The sequence below is a fragment of the Sceloporus undulatus genome, chromosome 3 (genome assembly GCF_019175285.1).
Source record: "Sceloporus undulatus isolate JIND9_A2432 ecotype Alabama chromosome 3, SceUnd_v1.1, whole genome shotgun sequence".
Lineage (NCBI taxonomy): Eukaryota > Metazoa > Chordata > Lepidosauria > Squamata > Phrynosomatidae > Sceloporus > Sceloporus undulatus.
The window spans coordinates 117,973,654-117,991,298 of record NC_056524.1 but is presented as its reverse complement, the minus strand read 5'-3'; positions in this window follow the sequence as shown (position 1 = coordinate 117,991,298).

Sequence of the window (17,645 nt, the reverse complement as noted above, 5' to 3'; positions counted from 1 at the left end):
AGTCTGATGCATCAAAAGTATTACCAGCTTGCAAAGGGAGCTGGAAAGAGTCTGATGCATCAAAAGTATTACCAGCTTGCAAAGGGAGCTGGAAACACAGGAAATGTGTTGTGGAATTTTCATGTCAACCTATTTTCTCTTATTGGAGACAGAAATTAACCTCCTGGTATATATTCCTGCTACAATGGTGAGCTCAACTGTACAGTGGGATTGGACTAGAGTAATCTGTATATACACATGTTCTTCCTTAAGCAGCAGAACTTTTCTCTCAGTGGAGCAGTCTATGGGAGGTTTTGGACACAGAGACTTCATTGCACTATGGTAGTCCCTTATTCTCATTAGTGCAGCCTTGCTTCCACCAAAGAGGCTGTCAACCAGCAGTTCTCCCAGACGATTTTCAACTCAAGTCTTACTTGGATAGTCTGAATGTATTGATTGTACTGTAGGAATGTCTGATGACAATCCTCAACTATGGCGTAAAACAGATGGTTAAAAAGAGCTGGCTTCCTGGAAAGCCACATCACTGACTACATGTGCAGCAGATCCACGACATTTTAGTGGCAGAGCATTTACACATGCGGCACCAAAGAAATACTGAAAAAACGCTGCCATGGTAGCAAAGGCACCCTTGTCCCTGCACAAAAAGGAATGTCTTTTTGCCACTTCTTTTTGCACCAGGAAAAGGCCAGGTTGGGGGCATGGCATGCAGTTGAGCAAAGGGGCGGCAGCAATCTGCTCCATACCCCCATCTGTTTCACCTCTATATCAATCTAAGCCCACATAAGGAAAATCCTTATATAGAGGTACATAAAGACAACTCTGAGAAGAGACAGTCAGATGAAATAGTAGACTGTGTAGAATATGTGAGGCTCTCTGCAGGGCTGCATTCCCTGCTTCGCAAATGATTCCAAAATTGGTCTCATTTTTTGAAATCTCTCCTATAGCTATCACCTCTATTCCTCATTCTCTTCCTTCTCCTCCTCCTCTTCCACTTCTTTTTCCATCAACATTTTCTATGAAATGGCACCAAGAGGTTTCCATAGATGGCCGTATGTTTAGATCTTCATACTCCTTCAGACAAACCTGACTAGCTTTGCACAATAGGTTCTGAGAAGGATTTCCCCCATTACATAATGATAATGAATAATTCACTTCTCCTTAGACTTCTCAGAGGTACTTTCTGAATAAATAATTTGCTTGCAGGGATGCCTTTGGGTTATTCATGTAGCAACAATGCAACAGAGCATTGTCAGAGTGAACAAGTAAGCAAGGTCAGAGCATGATCCTGAGAACATGGGGATTGCCTTGCTAAATAAGACTAAGGTTCATTTCGTCCTGGATTCTATTTCTGACAGCAGCCAGCCACCTAGAAGTTCAAAAAGTGGTGGTCTTTTCCTATTGTTTATTCCCAGGATCAGATACGTTATTATACAGTGTCTCTGGGCAGAACAAATCATTTTAGTTGTACCTTATAGCTGTCTTTCATTAAATATCTTTTTCATATTCATTAAATTATCTTGATTTTTTTTTTTAAATTCTAGAATTCTTCACTACATTCTAGGAAATGAAGCTGACTATGTAAAATTGACTATGCAATGTGACAATATTCCACATCAGCTTTCTTAGTTGAATGAAATATCAGTGTTTCCTTATTTCATTTTCCCCACACAAAAACAAAACATAAAACAAACAAAATCAAATTATCCCTCTTCTTTTTTTTACACAATTTAAATTATATTTTCAGTTCAACACTTTTCTGCAAAAATCTCACTTAAACAAAAGCACTGCTTTTTGTGCAAAAATGGTTTTGAATGAAATACATCTTTTTTTTTCACAAACAGAAAACTTCAGTATGTGCAGAAATAATTTTTTTTCATAAAGAACAATGTAAAAGTTAGGCCCCATATTTTACATGTCAGCACATATTATAAATCTATTAGCTAGGGAAGAAGATGGCTAGGTGAAATAAAAGTTCAATATTATCATTCAAATAAGAGGATATGTCAGGCAGGTTGGGTTTCCTATCCTTACTTTTAACTATCAGTGCACTTGCAACAGCACAGGGCATATACAGGGTTCCTGGCATCAGTATCACATCCATCCTGTTCATTTCTATTTTCCTTTTGCTGACCATGTGTTTGCATGTTCCCTGGGTCCAGAGACATACAGGAAATACTGCTTTCATTTTTCCATAGTATTAGCAAAGGGATTTCAACTAATTAATTATCTCATTGGTTGCTACAAGGCAACTCTCATGGCCTAGTTCAACATTCTCTGCACTGAGAGTATCAGACAATTTAGGATCGTGACATAACAGAAGTAGGTTCTAGTTGTAAGCAGTATCCTTAAAAAAACAGCACAAAAGTTTTATATGCAAATGTTATGGTACTTGCCAGTCTCTTACTTCAGCATCTGTAGAATCATAATGTTGGAAGATATCCCGGGACTCATGTAGCCCACTTCCCTGCCAAACACCAACATTACACCTTTGCGTGTCTAATTATGTTTCTCACTGTTCACTGAAGGAATGTTTTGATTTTAAAAACAAACAAATAAATGTCAAGCCCAAGTTCACTTTACTGTGTTAACACTTGGAAAATGTGTACAAAAATAAAATAAAATTGTAATTTCATTGGGTGCCTAGCCCTGCCTAAATCAATCAATCAATTAATCAAATCTGCATTAAATTCTCAAGATTTTATTCCTGGCTCCCCTCCCCTGCTTTTCCTCCCCTATGGAACTAAATGAAAATGACTGGGAACATTTCATAGAATCATAGCATTGGAAGAAACCGCAATTGTCCTCCAGTCTAATCCCCTCCCATGCAGAAACACACAATCAAACAACCTCCAACAGATGACCATCCAGCCTCTGTTTACAAACCCACAAAGAGGAGACTCCACCCCACTATGAGTGTGTTCCACTGTTGAACAGCTCTTACTGTCAGGAGATTCTTCTTAATGTTTAGGTGGAACCTCTTTTGCTGTAGTTTGAAATATGAAAGAAATGGCATAACTATTATAAATATTTGTGCCAACTCAAATGATAATACTACAGTGACCTTTTTAACCCTCCATTCTTTACAACTCCACCCCACTCACATGGATATCATTTTATTTATGTTTCTCCTATATTTAATCATGATGTTTTCAGACTTCTACAAGTTCAGTGGTAAAATAGACATGAACGTGAAGTCAAATCTGCTGTCAAATTCCTACACAATGACCACATACATATGGAGCAATTCTTAACTTGCATGAGTGGGTGACTGTGTGAATCTGAGCCTTACTACCATTTGCCTCCTGCCCTACATTATTTTAAAAAAAAAGTTAGTGCAGCTTCTAAGTTTAATGTAGCAGCTTCTGGAAGAACACTGGACAAATTGCCAGAACAAAGAATATGCAAAGATTCAACAGCTGCCCCACTCTGTCCTTGAGTCTTTCAAACTTGCAGGAGCCACTGCATGATAAAATTAATGTATTTTTCATGGCTGTTTTCTTGTAGCATACCATTTGTAAACTCCTGCATTATAATCAATGTGCTTTGCATGTTTGTGAAGAAAAGTATAGGTCAAGTGGTGTAAGTATGAGACAGCAAGCATGAGATTACTGCATTGACCGCCATGTGCAAACCACTGTAGATTTCTAGAGAAGATTTGCATTTTTATTAGCACCCAGCCTGCCAAATTGCACAATGAGGTTGGCAGAGAGACTGACTTTTGACAAACTGCCAGTGCTTCGAAGGAACAGAAGGCACCTATTCTAATACTAAGTTGCTTGCTCCTCAAATATTTACTTGTTTATATTTTTATCTAATTGTTTCTACAATATAATTGACAGATGTGAAGTCACTAGTATGTGTGTGCATTTTGCAAATACTGCTGTCACTACATAAACAGATCTTGCAGTACCTTTGAGACTAATTCAGTTAGTCTTTCTGTTAATCTCATGGGTTCTACAAGATCTGTTTCTTTACTAGCATGAAAGCCAGCATGGTGTAGTAGTTTGAGAGTTGGACTACAACTCTGGAGAACAAGGTACTCTTCTCTCCTCAGCCATGAAACTCCACTGGATGACCTTGGGGAAGTCACACACTCTCAGACTAGAAAATCTCATTATAGCTCCACCTTGGAAATGACCTGAAGGCACACAACAACAACAACAACAACAACAACAACATGACAATTTCTTTGAATCTGTCTACTATTGTCAGAACCATCGATCTAGCACATGTCTGTGAGGAATTCATGGACTAAAAATTACACACAATGATATGGTTTTGACTAGCTTGGTTTGTAATTCCATGACAGCAAAGCAGAGCTTGGCTTTCTTTGGCCCACAGAGCTGTGTAGAATACACAAGCCTTTTTCAGCCTTCCTGCTGAACACAGTAGGAGTTCATGGTTCAATATGTCTGGAGGGCACCACATTTAGGCATTAGAGAATGGATGTTAGAATAAAATAGTCAAATGAGATATTTGCTAGATGCCTAGCATTCAATGTTTAAGCTTGCTTTTCAAAACTAAATTCAAGGAAGAAAAACCCTTCCTAAGAATGCAGCACATGAAGAGGCACATCTCCACTATCAATCCTTCCTCCGGTGAATATGGAACCCAAATTCCCCTGGTGCAGCTAGGTTTCTAGAGTGGGATTTTTACCCCTAAATGGTGTTGGGGTAGAAATGACTCTGTATATAGCCTGTTTTTACAGACCTCTAATATAATAAAGGAAAGGAAGAATCCAAAGCATTTTGTCTTGCCTTATTAGGCAGGGGAAGGCAACCAGCCCAAGTGGATGTTATCAGAGTGGATGATATTAGTAGATGATTTTCTCCCCAAGTCTCTGGGCATTACCTTCTCCCACAACTGTGTATGTTCCACAGATTGTCTGCTGCTTACTAAACTTGTCTGCTGTCATCAAGTGGGGTGGAGAACCCTGTTCATCAGCACTGTACATGAAATGGAGATGGTATCATCTCACTTTATACCTCAGGTAGCAATATGTCTTAGGATGGCCCTGTTAAAATGTATCTATTGAAATAATAGCCCTCAACATGTGAGGCAATATCGAAAAAGGAGTCTCTCACCTTGGGGGTGGTGGGTGTGTGTGTCTTTCTTCCGACTTCCACATTTTCAGCCATTAACTAAATAAATGCTGTCATTTGGAAGTCTAGTCTCAGGAGGAGAAACTAGCTGAACAAAGCAAGAATGGCACACTTTGTGTCATAAGTCCCAATGAGAGCACATTCACCACCATGCACCTTTCATTTCACAAATTAAGCTTATACCATCTGCTGCCTCCAAACACATTGGTGTAAACACATGAAGCTGACTGAAGAGGAAACTGTTGGAATACCATTTTGAACATGATGAGTACCTACATCTGCCTCATGGTCAGTTTGTAGATTAACTCAGGAAAATTTATATATATATTGCCCAGTTCTGGAAGTCCAGGCCAGGACAAATCCAGAGCTTGGACTTCAGCCACAACCAGAGAGCTGCCAGCTAGAGAAGCAGATGGCATTTAAATCAGACAGGCCTCTCTTTACTGGTTAGTAACTCTCTAAAGCTACATGAGACTTGCATTATGCATTGTTGTGCTAAGATTATATTGCTTCCTGTAGTGTCACTCACACTATAATAGCCTCTTAAGTCTCCCCTTGCTACTTGCAAGGCGGTCAATGGTTGCCAGTCTAATTTGGCTTTGAAGTCTCGCCTGGACAGCATGTAGGGTTTCTGTGTCTCATCCAAGTGATAAAGGAGGAGTTATGGTCCCAGTAAAAGACAATGTTCCCAGTAAAAATGTTCCGCTCTCCCCCTCTTTCTCCACACACATCTCTCTAATTTAGTTGGGAAAAACAAGACATATCTCATTACAACCATTTCTATTTGATATTCCTTCAAGCTCTTCACCTTACTCTAGTCTAATAGGAGTCACAGTACTTGACCACAATCAATACAGACTGCACATTTAGAAGGTTTCCATACCAGACTCTATCTACAGGTGCCCCCCTCTCCACCATCTGATGCCTCACTTAGTCATGCCTAGCTCTTTCAACACTTTCAGATTACAGACAAGGTTTTTTTAATTTGACAAGGGATTCACTGTTTTTCAGTTCCTTTTGTTAGAAAAACTCTTTGTTATGGGTGATGTCTCTTGCTGCCGGTGGTTTTTAACTGGTACCAACTGGAACAGATACAGTCTTCTCTGGTACACAGGAACAAAGTAACTTCAACACAGATTTTTCACTCAAAATGAGGGTTTATTGACTTGTTGCTATTTACACTCTCACAGCAGGCTACTATACATCTATTCTCTTTCAGAGTCCATGCTAGAAGAAAAAAACTTGAACATGACATCAGTCTTTGTTCTCTCAGAAGATCAACTTTCCCACCAAGTGGACACACCTCTTTCCCATGAACTCACCATACTACACAAGAGCATAACAATAATACATTTTGTTTATATTATGTCTCAGCAAATGTCCTTGAAGACTTGTTCTTTCAGGCCTAGGCTTTCTGGCCTGCAACAGGAACCATTTTAAGCCTTAGTTAACCATTGACACATCTGAACATTTTCAATACAAATTAGAAATATATTTTAACACCTTTTGCCTATGGAAACTTCAGACTCCTCAAGCAGATGAGCCCAATAAAGTGGGCCACAGCTACTCCAGCACCGTTCACACTGAGCTGTGGTGACTGCACATGCCTTATCCTGATCCGGGCCTCCACTGTGGCTTTCAAGCTGGCTGGCAAAGGGAGTGCCCCCCCGCCCCCGCTCCTTTTGTGGCTAGGTTTAAGCTTAAGTAGTCCTGGCTCAGCTTCCACACAGTTTGGGCATGTGCACTGTCTAAACTTCACACTGCCAACATGACCAAAAGGTGGACCTTTTGGCCCATCTGTTATAGGCCCTTGTTGAATTAATGGGACTTGTCTATAGTTAGCTTTTACACACATTCAAAAGTGATATATAGTGTGTTATATACATTTTTTTTGACAACTAAAATGTATTTTCAAGCTAAAAACAAACCCTAGATTCCACTTTTCAACTAATTCAGTTTTTTGACAGTAATTCAGTCCCTAAACTGGGAATAAATGGGGGCTTCCTGTACTGTTATGTACTTATCCACTAATGATGGACAGAAATAAACCTAAACCCATTTAAGTACAGACCTCACCACTGATAGTCAGACTGCTAGTCAGTCTTTTGTTTATATCTCATCTTTAGGAAGGATGGCAGAGATAGCTCTAAAAGATGTCTTTGCCAAGAGTCAATGGCGGGTTACAAACCGCCGCTTTGCAGCGCTTCCCCGCCGCCGCCGTTTGCTCCGCGCGGGAGCCGCAGCAGCCAAACCGCGCGGCTCCCGCGCGGAGCAAAAAAGAAGCTCCATTTCGGAGCTTCTTCTTGCGGCGCACTGATGACGTCGCGAAGCGCCGCCGGCGCATTCGCGACATCATAGGCGCCGCGACACGTCTGGATGCTATGCGTCCAGTACGTAAAGATGGCGGCGCCCATGTAGAAGGGGCGCCGCCATCTTGTACGTATAGGATACGTACTAGGGTTAGGGGGGTGCGGAAGCACCGCCCCTTCCTAACCCTAGTACGTATCCTATACGTACTATATGGCGGTTTGTATCCCGCTAATGATTCACTCACATGCTGACCAGTACTTCCACATCCTCCCTTATAATTTTCAAATTGGGAAAGATTTCTCATCATTTCCTGATATCCCATTAACCAGGTGTGTCCAGAGCACTGGTATCAATATGATATGCAATTCAAACTTGAGTTATTACTCTGGCTTTTTTTTAGAGGTTCAGTCTAGGTAATGATATGGTTATGCTCATCTAACATCCCTACATGGTGAGAAGTTGCAGAAGCACAGGGCTTGTCCAGACTCAGTTTCCCTTAGAAGCATGGGGGGGGGGGACTTGCAACATTATGTAATATTTGAGCTTGAAAATAGTCAGAAGCATTGATTAAGCATTCCTATAGTCAGCCAAATCCACTGTTCTGCACTGAATCCCTAAAGATGTACCTGTACACCTATACCATTATGAGAGGCCATGTCCAAACTCAGCTCTTTTTTTTTTCTCTTCCACACTGTCCCAGGGAAACTATACTCTGTTCTTCGTTCTTTTACTAGAATCCTAATCCAGTATTCCATTTCTGGCCAAGGTTAGATATCATGAGAAAGCCTGTCAGCTACAGGGATTCCTGGATGAAACAAACTATCTAGATCCATTTCAAATGGGTGGATTGGGCTGCCCCAGAGCTAGTTGCTCCAGAGCCATGGCAAATGACTCAGTCCCAATCTGCCCAAACACAAGCCCAATAGGAGCAGAAAAGATCTGCTTCTATTTGGGCCAGTAAAGAGTTACCTTTGGCGGTCCCAGTACAGCCCCAGGGTGGCTTTTGGGCACTCTGGAGACATGCAGTATGTAAATGCCATGTCTCTGGAGCAGCTGGAAGCCATCCATTCTGGTAGGTCAGAGCAGCTTCCGGATGTCTTGGGCGCATGCGGCATCTAAATGCCACATCCCCAAGCCACCCAGAAGCTAGCTTTACCAGCCTGTCTGTTCCAGCCCACCATCAACTATGATGTTCTTCTAGGATGCCTTGCCAGGATGGGACCTGGAGGCACTGTTTGACAATGGATCTGATCTTTCCTGGAGAAGTGAACCCAGAAGATAGTGCTAGTGGATTCCTGGTTAAACCCTTTCCCCACAGGGCTCTGTTTTATCTCCCATGCTATTTAACATATACATGAAATCACTTGGATGTTTTATTTTAGTTGCTTTTTTGGAATCCTGGGATTTGCAATTTAGGGAGGGGCATTTAGAATTCTCAGCCAAAGTGCTCTGAGGTTTCACTAAACAACAAACCCCAGAATGCTACAGGAGGCAGCCAGAACATCAAAAGTGGAACGATAATGCTATAACAGTGTAGAGCGGTATTTTCTAATGCCTTTCATGGATAATGGACTAGATGAGGGTGAACTAAGTGGCACATAATCCAGAGAAGAAAGAGTAAATTGAAAGAAAGATTAGGGATTGGGATTTCAGATGGTGCTGGATGAGACTACACTTCCCATGAAGAAACAAGTTCACATTCTAAGTGTAACCCTGGACTGAGCCTTGAACTTAAAGGCCCAGTTTCTTTGTTGGCTGGGGTGATTTTTCACACTTAAAGCTAGTGCACCAACTGCACAAGTTCTTGTAGATGCCTAACCTAGCTGTGGCAGAACATGCCTTAGTAACATCCTGTTTGGATTATTGTAACATAGTCTATGTGTGGCTGCCTTTGACAAGTTGTTTGAAACTTCAATTGGTATAAAGAGTTGCAGGCATGCCTGTGAACTGGGGCTGGTTATGAAGATCAAAATAATCTGCTGCTCAAATAAAGGGATGTGAAGATTATCTCTTGCAGTTTGTCACATATATGGATTTTTGTTTTCTCACATCATTTAAATGTTTATTTACAATCTGAGAAATTTGCCACCTTCTTGGGCAAGGTGTGAGAATCTTCAAATTTGCAAATGAACTAACTACATAAAAATTCTATTTGAAAGTAGATGTTCTGAATAGTTGTATTGCCTGAGTACTAAATTCAGCAATTAAACAGCAGGGGTGCAAGGGAGTCTGTCTCTCACTTGGGTAGGCTTGCCATATCCTGGGAACTGGCGGGACAATAATGCTTTTCTGACCTTGGTCCCGGTTTTGTGTTATGTCCCGGGGGACAGACAGCCTCCTCATTGTTGCCTCAGTCTCCGTCTCCAAAGGCTCCTTCCCAAAGCAGCTGCAGCCAGGCTCCCAGCTCCTCCATCCCCATTGGCCAGGCAGAGGAGGAGGAGGAGGAGTTTTTCCATTCACCAGAGACTACAGAGAGAGCTGTGGAGGAGGCAGGCAGAAGGCAGTGGTTTCTGCAAGGCCCAGTAGGACTCTCTCTGGAGTGAGAGGAAGGGTTTCCCCAGGGTTTGACAAGCTTTCTTCAGGGAGGGGCTGCCATTGCCCTCCTCTGAAGCCGAGAGAGTGTGATTTAGCCCAGTGGATTTTTTTTATGTCCAAGCAAGTGATAGAACCCTGGTCCTTCTTTACCACTGCCTCCTAATGTCCCTTAATTCTATTATTATTATTATTATTATTATTATTATTAGCCTGCTTCCTCAGATGCATTTAGTCTAGAGGTGCTCCAAAATCCTTATGTCCCTTAATTCTATTATTATTATTATTATTATTATTATTATTATTATTATTATTATTATTATCTGAAAGAGCTTGCTTCCTCAGATGCATTTAGTCTCAGGGGTGCTCCAAAATCCCCATGTCTCTTAAATATATTATTATTATTATTATTATTATTATTATTATTAACTGAAAGAGTCAGCTTCCTCAGATGCATTTAATCTCAGAGGTGCAACAAGATCTCTATAAGGATTTATATTAATGTTTTTTTAAATATATGTTTTATGCTTTTAGTTTGTTGTGTCCTCCATTTTTTTAATGTCCTGCATTTTGGGCTAAATTTTGTTCTATAATTTGTTCTACATTTTTCAATCTTTGGACCTGGTTTGGTGGTAGTGAATTATGGCAAGCCTACACTTGGGTCTAGCTTTGCTGTTATTCCTGTGTACTTTTAAGTTATTTCTGAGTTATGGCAACCCTAAGGCAAACCTACCACAGGGTTTTCTTGGGAGGATCTGTTCAGAGGGATCTTACTTTTGCTTCCCTCTGAGCTTTGGGCAGCCATCTTAGATCATAAATTCCAGGGGCTGCAGAGATTGCAATTGTGTGTGCTTATGTGCCTTCAACTAGCACAGCTCCAATGATCTGCATGTTGTTGGACTGCAGCTCCCAGCATTTCTCAACATTGGCTACACCAGCTAGGGAATACTGGGACTCATAATCCAACAGAAGATATGTTATGATAAAGAAACACAATGGTCCTAAAGTGACTTAAAATGTGTCCCATTCATCATTTTAAAAAAGGAAGAGCTGCATAATTGAAAGGGGCATCGGTATCCTCCATCGTATCCAGAAAAAATGGTGGGACTGTCATGAGTGCTTGTTATAGACAATGCATACCTATGTCACTAATTGCTAATAATTCATTATAGAAGAAATTAACAAGCAAGAAGTATAAACAAGAAAACTTTAAAATTTTGCATTCTGCCATAATATTACACACACACACACACTTCAATGCTTCTAGAGTATTTTTTTTAAAAGACACAGTAGGAAAAGTAGGTAGGTGAGTGTGTGATAGTTGTGATAAGCACTGCTACTGGAATTTCACTCCAGGAGCAAACCAGACTTTGATCAATATGGGAAGTAGATGAAAAATTCCGAAGAGAAACCTCAACATGTTTTAATAAAACTAGACTAATATTGAAGGACAGTTCTGTACATTCATCAGTTGTTACAAAATTGACCTAAAGCAAAAGTCAAAGTGAATTTGGAAAGTTCCTGTTCAGATGAAATATCTAAGGAATTTAAAGTGTTGTCAAAAGAGTTTTGGATAAAACTAGCAATATTTCGCAAGGTGGTTCTACACATCTTGAGCATTTTCTTAGTTGCTGTTTTAGTTATTCAGGTTCACGAAAGCAATAGTACCACCCCTGGGGGTGTGAGTCATACTTCAGAGTTGCACCACTAGAAGCACTTGAAATTTGAGCAGCATGAGAAAGCTGTGGAAACGGCTGTTAGAATAACTCACACATGAAATGTTCATGCTTCCTCTGAAACCTGTAAAGGGGAAAGTGGTCTTTCCTTCCAAAAGATACACAAATGACAGATGTAGGTGCAACCTGCACAACTCATACCAATGTTCTCTCCACTCCTGGAAGTGCTAAAAACAGGTATAAGAATCTGTGGAACATCTCCTTCCTCTGTCACATCCAAAGCAAGCTTTGATGAATATAATTGACAATATAAAACATGGCTTTACAGAGATTCTTTCCCAACCCTTTTCTCCAGAATACTGTTCAAAACCACATATGTATTTTAGAAATAAAGCCACTAAATATATGTATGTCAGCTGCTTACCCTGTGAGGAAGAATGAGCCTTTTTAAATACTTGTCTGCACTGCACCCTTGGAAGATCCTCTTCCTTGAAAGATGTCTCCCAAATTTTACCCCCCCCCCCCATTCTTTCCTCAATGAAAGATAATGGATTTTGTACCAGCTGAACTGAAGTGTAAGCACCCGTGAACCTCCATTGATTTTTACTGTCCTACGTATTTTAACGTAGACCTTCCTTCCAAGACAAACTAAACAAACAAAATGTTTGGGAAATTATATTTTATAAAAGTGGAAGATAATTCACCTTCAGTACAAAGTAGACATTTGGGACAAGACTTGGGGTGACCCAAGTTATTGGAAGGTGATAAAACACATGAAATTAATTTTCTTGAGAGACACCTAAGAATGACAGAAAAGGAGTCAAAGGGTTTCCAAAACACAAAAACAGAGGAAATGCCAATATCACATCTTGTTAAATGTTGTAGCTACTCCACCCTCCATAGAGTCTTCCTTTTAGTTCTTGCAAAGCAAGGGTGGGTAGGACACAGTCCTCCCTGTATTATTATATTTTGGGACTTGTAATTACAATCTCCTCTTAATTATATTGTTTTAAGAAAACAAATTCATACACATTAGTGCATATAAAGGGACATTAAAATAATACTTTTAATAGGTATCACTAATATAGAGTCAGCTCAAAGCAATAAAGATAAGATGTGGACAGGGAAACATATTGGAATTATCAGTCTGAGCAAACAATAAAATAAGAAAGTCCAAGGTGTAGTTATAACATAATGGAGAACAAATGCACATTAAAAAAACCCCACACAATTTGATACATTTTGTATACCAAACCTAGAGGTGCAGTGGTTAAATGCCAGTACTGCAGCCACTAACTCACAAACCACAAGGTTGAAAACATTCAATGGTAGCTGCATTGGTCATTTAACAAATACAAACAAAAATCCATCAGTGATACCTTTATTGACCAACCAAAATATACAGTATACTTGTTGCAAGCTTTTGAAGATCCATGGGCTTCTTCATCAGCAAGATGTTACAAACCAAACAGGAGAAAGAAAGAAAGAAAGAAAGAAAGAAAAAGAGGTTTTGAGTTCAATCCCAGCCAGGGGTTCAGGGTTGACTCACCCTGGCATCCTGTCACTAAAATCTATACTCAGCTTGTTGAGGGCAATTAGCTGTAAATAGAGACTGCTTAGTGCTGTATGAAGCTGTATACGGTATAAATAAAGCTACTATTGCTACCCCCCCCCCCCCCTGAAAACAAAATATCTTGACACTTCAGTGCTCCATATTGATGGGTACTTCTCTGACACTGAGTAAAATTATAGTCTGAATCCATTTCATAAGATTCCCCCACCCCCTTTTTTTTGTACCAGGGTACTCAGTGTAACCACTACAACAGATCACATGTATAGTCATCAACAATTTAAGATATGCAGATGATAGCATACTACTAGCAAAAAATAGCAAAGACTTGGAACTATATGAAGAAAGTGAAGGAATAAAGTAGAATGGTAGGTTTGCAGTTGGAACATTAAGTAAACAAAAATAATGACCAGAGATGATTTACATAACCTTAAAGCAGATGATGAAGACATTGAAATAGTGAAATATTCCCCATACCTTGGCTCAGTTTTTAATCAGAGACTGTCATAAAGAAGCCACAAGAAGACTAGGACTTGGACGTACAGCTTTGAAGTAAATAGACAAGATCCTGTTGTGTCAAGATATATCACTGAATATTAAAGTTAGAGTTGTCTATGCCATTAAATTCCCATTTTAGGTCCTTTTTGTGCCTTGAAAAGGGCACCATAGCCGTGTTACCGTGGCTATACGGCACTCTTTCAACATTGCAACATATAGACACAGTGCCGGAGGAGCCCCATGATGCCGCACGCTGTGGAGTGATACGTGGCATCATGGCATCCTGGGGGGGGGGGGGCAGAGTCAGGGCATGTGTCATCTGGACATAATGCCCCGACTTTGCCCCCAGGCCGGCCTTTTGAGTTGGTTGAACAAGGCCTCAGTTACCCTTTTCTACACCTTTTCCTTCATTTTCCAGTTCACATGTTTGCCATTTTGAATTTTACAAATAAAATGAACAAGGTATGAATTTGCAGGGCTAACTGGAAAAAATTGCTAAGAAATTTTTGGATGGTAATTTCATGCCAGTGACCATGCTGGCTGGGAATTCTCAGATTTCTAGTAAAAAAGTAACATTTCCAGTCTCTGGCAACCTTTCTGCAACCATTTTCTAAGCTCTTAATTGGAAACATTTTATGTTTCTCATCATTTACAATTAGATCTCAAGCCACTTCAGTTGTCAAAACCTGTTTCTGGGAATCTATACATAGTTTGCTCTCATGTGATTTTTAATATTTAACAAACTTCTTTTTTTAATTACTCAGGGGGTGTTCTATATTTTCTAATATATCTTTATGCACTGATTTGCTATTTTCTTTATTCAATTTATGTGTTAATTCTACTGGATTTTTATTATCCTATAAACAAAGATCCAAGTCTTGAAAGAGTACTTTTAAGGATGAAATATAAATAAGGGAACTATTTTCTTGTATTACTATTAACATGCCATTTTTTACATAGAGCCACCAGTCTGCTTTAATACAAAAAATGTAATGGATACCAGTATTTCATGGTGCTTTGTAAATACAATGGCAAAATATCCTAATGGATAAATTATAACTTCCATGCAGCACTGGTTAACACAGAAGTAAAATGAAATTCATTGCTTGAAGACAAAGAATGAGAGGGTAAAATACATTTTGATTTTCTTCAGTCCTTGACATCTGAAGACAGCAAAGAAATTCAACTGAATTATCAAATGCCTACAAGCTTTTTCAGATGAGCTGCTGTTGGAAATGTATCCATGTTATTTCCCCATTGCTTTTATCCAGTAATTCTATTAGGCAGGTATTTGCTTCACTGAATTCAGTTACCTTCATGTTTACAGAGAGGAGAAAAAACTAAATCATTTGCTAATTGATTTACTATTTTGTGTCAATTATTTTTGCTCCTAGCAGAGTTTTTCTCCATACTGTTTGTAGATTGTTGATTATATGAAGACAAGTTACAAGGATTCATAAAATGACTATACAGTTACCATCCCCTTCAAAAATATATCATTCCAACTGATTGTGACATTTTAATTGAAATATGAGCCAATAAACCCCAGATTTGGTTCTTCTTCAATGCCAAAAAGTAAGGCATGAAGCAAACTAGGCCAGAATATTAATATCAATATCTGTATGATATCAAGGCAGTGAAATTGTTCCCACAAAGGCTGTTCCCCCTAGGGAAGAAAAAAAGGGATCTCATCCTTTCTTGGGGATGGGGACGGAAATATATAACAATCATATATATATATATATATATATATATATATATATATATATATAATATTTTATAAACCACCCAGTGGTTTAGTCTGCATGGCTGAGTGAGGATTTGAAACATGTTCTCTAGAGACATAGTCCAGCACCCAAATCACTACTTTTTGCTGATAGGATAAGAGGAAATAAATATATGAGTGTGGTATCCCTGTTCTTAAATCTCATTTTGTGAAAAGTGTCTTCTTTTATCATTTTCTTCTCAAGTTGGCTTTCTCAGTGCTTCTCCTAGAAACCACCCTGAGTTCTCCTCTAAAATCTAAATTGTGTGAATAATAAAGCAACTGATATTGAGAAAAATGAAGATAAATGGGTGGATAGGGGCTGTAAATTGTAATTACTTAATGGATATATGGAAGTAATTCTGTGTGATGTGGCTGGGGCCTTTAAAGTGTTGGGTACCAAGCAGGCTTGCTTTAATCAACCACAGTAAAATTCAGGTACAATGTTGAACTTGTTAAATAAAAATGGAAATGATATCACCTGATCTCATAATAAGCACACAAAAAAAAGGAGAGAGGGAACACACAAGCCAAAATTTACTCAGCTACCACACTTTAGTAGTATGCATAACTGCAGTCATAATTGTTGTCCACATTTCTTTTCATTCTGAAAAGGCTACCAATACCTAATACAGAAAGAACCAAACTTTCTGGTAAGTTTAATAAAGAATATTTTTAAAACTAAAATAAATATTTTGGGGTAAAATATCTGCAAAAGGAGGAGGATAAATGTTATATGCACCATTTATGAAGAACATACCGTTTTTTGAAATGCTGCATCATTAGCATGAGTACATTTGATCTGCTGGAGAGTTTTAGGGTGAACTTATTTGGCAACTTGATGATTTTTGTGTTTGTTTCCTTTTTGTATTGGTATTTTAGTGCTGCTAATATTCTGTTTATGTAACCAATAGTTTCAGGAACTCTGGAGACAGGAGGTATAGTTCACTTCTTCACATACTGTCTGAGACTTGTGAATCCTTACCACAGCACTGGCTTTCACTGGATTCTCAGTGCCCCTGTTTATTATGCTGTTTGTTCATCCCTCCTACCGAACTTAGTTGACACATTCTGTTAGTTCTTACTGCTTGTACCTAGAAAGTGCCAGCAGGAACTCTGAGATGTGTCGTCTATGAGTATGTCATGTAGGAAAGCACACATTGCTCTCAAACAACAAATCATAGAACATTCTTCCCCAGTCAGGTGTTTCTGGATGTTTTGGACTACAGTTCCTATCAGCAGCAACTAACCTGTAGTCATTCATGAAGGAAGTTATAGCTCAACACTTCTGGAAGACACATGTAATGATTTTTCCATTACAAACCTCTTCTGCCTGCCTTCTCCATTTTCCCTCCACATATTCTCTCACTTTCTGATCAGGTTCAGCGTTCTACTATTCATAATATGGGAATAACCCACTCCTTCCCTCTGCCTAGTTCAGTGACATTTTTCCATCCTAGACATTCCAGTCTGCCTTCCCTGGATTCTCCACTATAAAGTCAAGTTACAGTTCAAGAACTTGGGAAATGGAGTGGTGATAGTTAAGGTGAGTAGTACCCTCAAGGTGACCCAAGGTGAGTCAGCAAAGTTATTTTGTCAGATAAGATAAAAAAAAAAACTTGTGTAATGTAGTCCAAGGTAACAAACAGCAGGGGTTGCCCTGTAGAGCTATGCAGGCATCTCTTTCTCTTCTTCCTCTCCTCCTACTCTTTTTCCTTGTCCTGGGAAATAATCTAGTATTACAAAATGGACAGTTCTTTGCCCTTTGTCACATTGCTCTTTTATCCATTTTAGCTATTGACTCAGAAGAAGCCTAGCTGGAGCAAGGAATAGTCAACTATGTGGGGGGAAAGATGCCAACATTTATTTGACTAATAGAGGAGAGTGCATAGAAAAGGTTCAGGGCTTTTGTTTTTGATGGAACACATGCACACTTCATAAAATATAATTCCAGCCTCAGGCAGGAACTCTACTTTCACCTAGCCTTTATAAGCTCTTCACTTTAGGAATTAAAATCACAGCCATGCAGTAGTTGGCTATTGGGCATTTATCTAAAGCCAATGCCAAACAGCATGCAGAGTTGCATTGAGAATTAGATGGTCTTACAATCAGAATTAAAAGCTAACTTCAGCATTTGCTAATTTTCTTTTCTATTTATCACCATCCTCAGCAGCAGCAGCAGCAGCAGCGGT